Source organism: Schistocerca americana, chromosome 8 (genome assembly GCF_021461395.2).
Source record: "Schistocerca americana isolate TAMUIC-IGC-003095 chromosome 8, iqSchAmer2.1, whole genome shotgun sequence".
Lineage (NCBI taxonomy): Eukaryota > Metazoa > Arthropoda > Insecta > Orthoptera > Acrididae > Schistocerca > Schistocerca americana.
The window spans coordinates 494,890,475-494,900,316 of NC_060126.1; the positions used below are offsets into that span (position 1 = coordinate 494,890,475).

Genomic DNA, 9,842 nt, shown 5'->3' on the forward strand with positions numbered 1-9,842 from the left:
GAACTTCAGCACCCGAAGTCAGTCGAGTTCACGTATATAGCCAGCCACTCCCGCAGCCGACTAGATAGAATTTACGTGTCACAAATTTGGAAAATTTTTTATTAAAAATTTCAAACTGTTCCCGTGTATTTTAGCGATCACAGTACACTTTTAACTTGCTTTAATTTAAGTGTACAGCCAACCCGTCGATTCAGAGGTCAATAAGAGTAGCGTGGACTATGTGCCTCCGCACAGTAGACAAGCACCCGACAGTCATTGAGGGCTAAACCAAGGCTGCGGAAAGTTGTCTTGCAGTATAGTGTAGCGAGGCACAGGGAGTTGAGGAATACAATGGAGTTTTATTATAAAACTTAAAGAGACTTATACCAACAGGCACATGATGACGTAATTCGTCTGAATGATATCAAAAAAATAAAAGCCAAGTTATTAAGCATTAAACGGCAACAGATAGAGGGACTAAAAATTAAATCGAAAGCCACATCAGTAGCAGCAGATGAAACAGCTTCTCTGTATTACTTGTTGTGGCATGCTAGAAACAGACGTCAGACTTATATTGATAAAGTCCCGACGCATACTGGTACAAGGCTCACTGGCCGAAGTCCACAGGTACTATGACAACTTATATGCCCCTACCACAGTGGACGATGCAGCTCTCGAGGACTTTCTCACTATTTTAGGTCCACAATTGTCAGAAACAGAAAATGCTGACATCCTGTCACCTATTACTAAAGATGAAGTGCATGAGGCAGTGCGTAACTCACCTCTCAAAAAATCTCCGGGACTTGATGGCCTCCCTGTGGAGTTTTATGCCCGCTACTGGTCTATAATTGGGGACAAGATCACTTCCATGGCGAATGAGGTTCTGAACGGAAAAGCGGTCCCTGCAGAGTTTAAGGAAAGTAAAATAGTACTGATTCCTAAGATAAAGGCAAAACCAACTTAAACAATTTTCGACCTCTTTCGTTACTAAATTCTGATTACAAAATAGTTTCGCGTATTATCAACAAAAGACTCTCTGCCCTTTCCAACAAAATATTGAGTCATCATCAATCATGTTCTCCAACCAGAACGATATTCGAAAGTCTATCTGCATACAGAGACGTCATTGCAATTACCTCATTGACAAGTATAAAATGTGCTTTAATCTTTATACATTTCAACACAGCTTTTGACCGCGTTAGTGATAGATACCTCTTTGCGACGCTGTCAAGAATGGCTTTCCACCCTCAGATTGTCAACATGCTAAGAAATATTGCAACAGGTATAAATGCGAAAATATCAATCAATGGCCAAACATCTAAACCCATACAGTTAAGGCGATGGGTTCCATAGGGCAGTCCCTAATCTAAGTTTTAATTTTCCGTATCTTTAGAGCCCTTTCTCCACACTGTCCACACACGATTAACGGGCATCACATTGAGTGGTGAGAAAACTGTCACACGAGCTTATACTGATGACGTGGGTGTTGTAATAAGGAATAAGGAGGAGACAGTTACACTGGAAAGAGAAATCCAAAAGCATTGTCTAGCGTCGGGAGTGACAACAGGTGAAAACAAAAGTAAAATATGGGCAAAACAAGACAACAAACATAAAACTTTGGGAATAACCTTAATGGCATGTCCGATGAGGATGGCTGCTTTTAACTGGTCGGAAACTAGGAGGGAAGTTCATGGAGCTGTAATGGAGAACATCCATCGAACTATGGACCAGGTGCAAAAAGTCAGATTCATCAACTACTGCATTTTGTCTAAAGTGTATTTCACTGCGCAAGTATTTCCAATCCTCAAACTAGTAGTGAAAGGGATCATGTCCACTGTTACAAATTATTTATGGCGAGGAGACATATTCAGGGTTGGTGCAACTACCGTTGTACTGGATGTCAGAAACGGGGGCCTCGGTTTGGTGGATATTCGAAATAAAGCGTCTGCTCTGTTCCTCAAACGGAGTTTCCATATACTCAGAGAACTTCCACAATGTATAACCGCAAAGCTCTTTGAGGCTGTGACACTCCGTAGCCTACAAGCACCGATTGATGTGCGAAGTATTAATGCCCGTCTGCAGTATGTGAGGAACTTTTTTCTCGAAGCAAGTTACCTTAGTGACGAAATCAGAAGCAACACATGTATCATAGCGCGCGACATCATACTTGAAAGGAAGTTAAATGAGGGCAGAAACAAAATTGAAAAGAAATTCCTTAACTGTGACTGGGAAGCTGTATGGCGGAACATCAACTATGCCGGGCTATCTACAGACGCTATTTCCGCATGGTACAAAACAGTTAACAATGTCATCAGCACCAACGAGAGACTATATGGGATAGGTTTAAACCAGACACACCTTTGTGGAAAACGAAATCTGGTGGATACACTTATCCACAGATTCACCTGTCGCGGCAATGTGAATAACTGGAATTGGATCAGGCAACAAATTGCCTTTCTCACCAGATCCTCGACGGAATATATAACGCCGTCGCTCCTCCTGAGACCAGACATGACATACTTTCCGAAATTAAAAACCAACGCCATTAGCTGGTTACTAGGAATATATGTTAGTTATGTCATCAACAAACTTGGGTCGGACAACGAGGTAGAATTCCGCGTTTACATGAAGTGTTAATACGCAAAAATCAGCAACCACAAGAAGCACTACGGCAACATGCTGAAGATAATTTTTGAAAGAATGGGTGTCGGTTAAATAAGTGGAACCACGACAACACCTTGAACGAGAACGAACAGGTGAAAATCAAAAGTCACTTGTGTTCTTATTATTATTTGCTATTACCTTGCTTCCGAAACTTCTATGTTACACGAAGAAAATGGTTCAAATGGCTCTGAGCACTATGGGACTCAACTTCTGAGGTCATTAGTCCCCTAGAACTTAGAACTAGTTAAACCTAACTAACCTAAGGACATCACAAACATCCATGCCCGAGGCAGGATTCGAACCAGCGACCGTAGCGGTCTTGCGGTTCCAGACTGCAGCGCCTTTAACCGCACGGCCACTTCGGCCGGCGTTACACGAAGAGGTTTTATCAAAACATTTTGTTCAGAATTACTCGTGTTCGACTTGCAAAGCATTTGTGTGATTCAAGAAGAATTGTTAAGTTTTATCAGTGTTCAGTTTCTACTCAGAGAACAGGTTTGTTTGTCTTTCTGACATCGGAGAATGGGAGTTTTGTGTTAAGATTTCTGCACACTTAGTGCTATGACCCAACGGGGAACATGAAAAAGGGGTGGGAGGTGTTTCGGCCCGACGCACTGGCAGTGCAGTGGACAGACCCCACTGTTAGTGCGGCGTGTACCACGCCCTGACCTTCCTATTATAAAAAAAAAAAAAAAAGCAACCTGCTGCATATGATTAATGCGTTGTGTGACGGTGTACAGTTTTCTGAATTAAAAAAAAAATGATGGATAGAACGTCTGCCATGTAAGCAGGAGACCCCGGGTTCGAGTTAAAAAAAAGAAAAAAAGTGGTAGATTACTTGTCCGCGAAAGGCAGAGGTCCCGAGTTCGAGTCTCGGTCCGGCACAAAGTTTTAATCTGTGAGGAATTTTCATATCAGCGCACACTCCGCTGCAGAGTGAAAATCTCATTCTGGAACCAGTCATTTAATCGCGACATGGTCCGGCACGATCTTAATCATCCTAACATACACGTGACATCGAAAATACGTAATACCATATATGGGTCCCAACATCACTTTCTCAGTCAACATAGTAACATGCGATATCAGCACAGTACTCAACATAGAACCGCGGGTAATAGCCGCTGGAGACCTCAACGCAAAACACCCTGATTGGAACTCACGAATAAGAACCTCCAACGGCAAGAAACTGTACGAACACGCACTAGGCCGAAACCACATTATACTTGGACCGGACGTTCCCACGTTCGTGCCTACACAGGCCCGACATAGGCCAGACGTTTTAGACATAGCCCTCATAAAGGGCATCACATGCACACTCAACCTAACGGTTGAAAACGATCTGAACTCAGACCACATGCCTGTAATACTGCACATGGAAGAGACACTGCAGGACATCGAACCACGCAGGATGCTTAACTACAAGCGTGCGAATTGGACACTGTTCAAGGAAACGCTTGATAGTCGCATTCCTAACACCCACGAAATTAACAACACACAGCAAATCGATGAGGCTGTGGAGGCTCTCACAACTGCCGTCCAAGACGCAATGACTGACGCCATTCCATTTACAACACCAAGACAACACTCGACGGCCCTGCCCCAGGAAATCCTGGGCCTTAACTCAATGAGGAACCGCCTCAGGAGATACTGGCAGCGTACCAGGCGCCCGTTCTATAAACTGCACGTCAACAGACTCCAGGGCATAATACGGAATAAAATTCAAACATTCAGAAACGAACAACGGGGACAGAAACTCGCTGGGCTGGATACCACACGTCCTGGCGTGTGGCAGCTGGCCAGAAACTTCACCAGGGAGAAACATTACATTCCCACGTTACAAGGACCAGACGGCATAGCCTACTCCGCGACGGAGAAGGCAGAGCTTATGGCCACAATACTTGCAGCGTCTTTCATGCCGAATCTGGTTCCTTCAGACCCAGCATTCACACTTGAAACGGACCAGGAGGTTACACGACTTGTAGCCCAGCCCTCGCGCAACGAAACAAGACGTACTAGCACAAATGAAGTCACATGGGCTATCAAGCACACCAACGCTAGAAAAGCCCCTGGGCCTGATGGAATTCAAAACCGTGTCCTCCAGGAGTTCACGGATAAAGTCGTTGAATACCTCACACACTTAACGAATGCCATCCTGACACACCAACACTTCCCTGACTTTTGGAAGGCGGCCTGATGTTCAGGAAGCCAGGGAAAGACCACTCCCTCCCACAAAATTACCGACCTATCAGTCTGCTGTGCTCGCTCAGCAAGATTGTTGAGAAGGTAATACTAAAACGTATCACTAGGCATTGCATCGCCAACGACACCCTAAGACCGGAGCAATTCGGCTTTAGGAATCACCACTCGACAACACAACAACTCCTCCGCGTAGTCGAACATGTAACACACGGCTACAACATGAACAAAGCCACAGGGGCCGTGTTCCCAGACATCGAAAAGGCTTTCGATCGTCTCTGGCACAACGGACTCATACGCAAACTAAGCGAAGCTGGTTTCCCGAACGGACTCGTGCGTCTCATACACTCATATCTGACGAACAAATGTTTCAACACTAACGTGCAGGATAAAAAATCAACACAACACGGTATCCAAGCTGGAGTACCCCAAGGAAGCATCCTAGGGCCCATCTTGTTTAACCTGTACATTAATGACTTCCCAGCGACACGAAACACGACGTTAGCCGTCTACGCGGATGACACAGCCATCCTCGCGCAAGACTGGAAACCGTCGAACATCAACTCACGAATACAGACGGCACTCAGAACAGCTGAGCCTTGGCTGGAGCGATGGCGTATTAAAGTAAACGTCGACAAGTGCCAAGCAGTTCTGTTCCCACGCAGACCGAAACTACTGCGCAAACACCAACACTGTAGACCGATAACACTACATACACGCCCAATACGTTTCCGAGAGAAAGTCAGATACCTTGGTGTCTGGTTGGACCGGAAACTTACATGGGGGGACCACATCGAATACGTTGCCAACAGAGCGCACGCGAGGCTCAAACAGCTCTACCCAATGCTCAACAGGGAAAGCACACTGAATAGGAGGGTGTCGAGGTCCTTATACATGACACTGATTAGACCTCTGATGACGTACGCAGCTCCCGTCTGGGGATATGCAGCTCCCACACGACTGCGCCGCCTGCAGATCATACAGAACAAGGTGCTACGAATCATCAGCAATGCTCCACGCTACACACGCACCGTGGATCTTCACCATGAATACCGCCTTGATACCCTCAAGGAAGTATTCAAGAAGCACGCCACACGACTATACAGAAACTCAAGACACTCGAACAATCCTTTCATCCTCACCCTGGGAAACTACGATCACAACCACAGGTGGAAACACAAGCGGCCAAAGACACTGCTAGCTAGGGCATAACCACCTATGGTAAACTAACATACGCAAACAGCGACAAACGCCGGTAAGCCCCTGCATATCAGCAATACTGACTGGCAACTGCCAGCTGCTATTAGAGCCGACCAACAGGCCACAGCAGGGACACCGACGAGCTCGCCCACAGACGCACGAACAATCTGCCAACACTCCCTCACACTGTGCCTCCGGTATATGACCTACCGGACACAAGACCGATAACAAACCTAACTGTTGCAGGTTGCAGGACGCTGAACGAGGACTCTGTACCAGCACCCAGCGCCAGCCGCCGAGCAGCACAAACGCACAACGTCAAGGTATCGACATGCATGATACCCACTACTAACAAAGCCTATCCTTGCCCAACCTATCGCAGGCAGCAAGACAACCGCTACTGCTCTTGCCGCCCGACCTAACTTTCGCAGAGGTTTTTTTCCCTTGGCTCTTGCTTTGGCACTTTTTTTCCTCTGCCCTTCAAACCGCTACCCTTCGTCAGATTTCGACCAATCTATCTCCAGATGAGCGCGTATTAATGGTTAATCCTAACCAGACGTACGCAAACATCGCAGTACTCACATCCTGCGACACCTCACTTTAGTGAATACTAACCCTTATGCAGAGATGGCAGTAGACCTTTTGTGTTGGCCATCATGCCGGTGTGGGCGTGGAGGGCTCCACCTCTTTAAAAAAAAAAAATTCTCAGTCGTTGAGTAGTTATATTTAACCTTGTTTAACTGCCTTGAAGCTTAACCCAGCGATGTTCTCGACCATATACCATATGTCCCAAAACACAACCGAATGCATCGTTTTAAGTGTCACATGACAAGATAAACTCTTTCTCGAGACGTGGAAAAAATATCGCATCTTAAACTAATTTCCTTTAATTTTTCAAATACCACTGGAGAATACGATCATTTCATTTCAGTGCTGTGAACAATGAAACTTCGCCCCTTTTTCAGTAGTTTATTCAAGAGTTCGGCTATTTTTCCGAACGTCTTTGCGGCCCGTTTACAATATTTACAAAGGCCGATGAACGACTGTAGTTGCTTAGTTGCACGTGGTGTTGGAAAATTTTGAACTGTCTGTAAAACAAAGATCGTTCTATACATCAAGTCCACTAATCACACACCCCGATAATGCACCAAATCCCACTTGTCTTTACATAACGTCAAACGTGCAAACGTGCTGACAGTTCGTGACGTATCAAGTTATTCCGTGTTATCATAGATACAGTAAACTATGGAGCCGCGAGCACCTCCGGTCCAGTAGCTGCTGGAGATTCAAAAATGGTTCAAATGGCTCTGAGCACTATGGGACTCAACTGCTGAGGTCATTAGTCCCCTAGAACTTAGAACTAGTTAAACCTAAGGACATCATAAACATCCATGCCCGAGGCAGGATTCGAACCTGCGACCGTAGCGGTCTTGCGGTTCCAGACTGCAGCGCCTTTAACCGCACGGCCACTTCGGCCGGCTGCTGGAGATTCGTTATTTTTTTTTTCCTTAGTTAGAAGGCAGCTGACGCAGCAGTGACTCAGCCTGCCACTAGAATGCTTCGAATATTTATATTCCCTGTGCACTAAATAAACTGCATTAGTTATTTTGTTCAAACTTTACATATTGCTTTTTCTTATTGCTAAAATGATGCTGTCCAAATTTCATTTCGTCATTTATTATAGTTTCGAAGATAGAAAATTTTACCTAAAAATCGCAAAATCATTTTGGTACATCAAAACGGATCTAGTCACGGCGTTAGATTAACTTCCAGCATCATATGGAGCTATAACGAAAAGTTCATATCCTAAAAAGTCAATTAACTAGAATCTTTAATTGTATAATGTTTGCCGGCCGAAGTGGCCGTGCGGTTAAAGGCGCTGCAGTCTGGAACCGCAGGACCGCGACGGTCGCAGGTTCGAATCCAGCCTCGGGCATGGATGTTTGTGATGTCCTTAGGTTAGTTAGGTTTAACTAGTTCTAAGTTCTAGGGGACTAATGACCTCAGCAGTTGAGTCCCATAGTGCTCAGAGCCATTTGAACCATTTTTTTTGTATAATGTTTGTAAATTTTGACATAATATTGGAACTTTTATAATCAATATTGAGTTACATTTTACTATGTGAAAGTGTGGGAGTGATTGAGAGAGTGAATGAGGGACATATGAAAATTCGGAATATTTTATTTTGTGAAGATCTGCGTGAAATCCAACACGTGAAAAAGAAATCCTCCGAAAACTCACGAGTCAAGTGACGTATATTTGAGTAAACATGATTTTGTAGAATGACAGCCAGAAAAGAAGTTAGGAACGGAATAATTTTTTTATTTAATTTTGCGGTTACTTCATACATAATTTGATTTATTAATAAATTTAATGAAGTAAACTAATATTTTGCTTACGTAAAATTGCTTCAGAAATTGTGATAGTATGAGGGAGGATTTTTCCACAGACTCACCTACAAAGGATATTCTGGTTGGCCATCCAGATCAAAAGCCAGTCAGAATGGAGAGCTTTCCGCGAGAAGACAGGGGTGCTGTCTATACGAGTAAACTCCAAGGGGAGCCGCTTCATGAAGTTTTACCGAACGCATCACACTAGATCACCCTTCGCAAATAGTATGTAAAGCGGGAATTCGGTTAGGTTTTCGCTGACAAAAAGTGACTTGAGAGGGAAGCATTTTAGCGTTCGTTTTTTATGTGTTTTCGTATGAAAGATAAAAACTCCTCCCTAACAGGCCATGAAGGCTCAACGGTACCAACAGGCCGCCGTGTCATCCTTAGCCCATAGGCATCACAGGATGCCGATATGGAGGAGCATGTGGTCAGCACACCGCTCTCCCGGCCGTATGTCAGTTTCCGAGACCGGAGCCGATACTTCTCAATCAAGTAGCTCCTCAGTTTGCCTCAGAAGGGCTGAGTGCACCCCGCTTGCCTACAGCGCTCCGCAGACCGGAAGGTCACCCATTCAAGTACTAGCCCAGCCCGACAGCGCTTAACTTCGGTGATCTAACGGGAACCGGTGTTACCACTGCGGCAAGGTCGTTGGCCATGAATGATAGTCGCGTGTGAAATACTCTAATCGAACTTAGAAAACCCGTGTAGCATATTTCGCATTTGTGGCGAAATATTATGGCAAGCACTTCCTGCAAAGGAGGATACTGAATCAGGCGAATGTTTAAGTCACGTAAAATTTTGGGTCAGTGACTTTTCAGGTCGTGAATATTCAGGCAGAATTTGATAAATTTCTGGCCGCTTTGGTATGACTCTGTGTAGCACATCTTTACAACTGTAAACTTGCAGAGCCGATATTAGTGCAGGCGTAAATAACGGACTTGATAGCCATTTCATGAGTCTTAGTGGCAATAAGTAGTCAACAGAACTTTAAACATCTTGCTACAGGAAGGTAGAACCCGAACGTCCGATATTTATCATGAACTTTCAGGAATTGATTTTTAACAAGAGTTTTGCGGCCTCTATCTGATAGGTATTAGGTTTAAACCAACCTGATGGTACCTATTACGACAGAATAGAGAGACAGTTAGCAGACAAGAAGTCTGTCGAGGCAGGTGTGAATGTTGTAACAATACGAAGAGAACGGACCCCCGCCCCGCCGCATGTAGTCTAATAAAGACATGCTCAAACGCTCCGGTTAATCCTCTGAAAAGACAATAACGTCATCTAGATACAAGTATTTGGCTTTATGCTCTCAGTACCCCATCTAACAACCCTTAAAAGATGTCGGTGTGTTCCTTAGTACAAATGGTATGCGCTTGTAATGAAAGTGGCCACACGATAACGTAA

General features: G+C 44.7%; 1 pseudogene; it reads right to left on the bottom strand.

Annotated features, from left to right (window-relative positions):
- Window positions 1-8,970: 8,970 nt before the first annotated feature.
- On the bottom strand, window positions 8,971-9,088 carry LOC124546296 (annotated as a pseudogene).
- Between the last annotated feature and the right edge of the window lie 754 nt (window positions 9,089-9,842).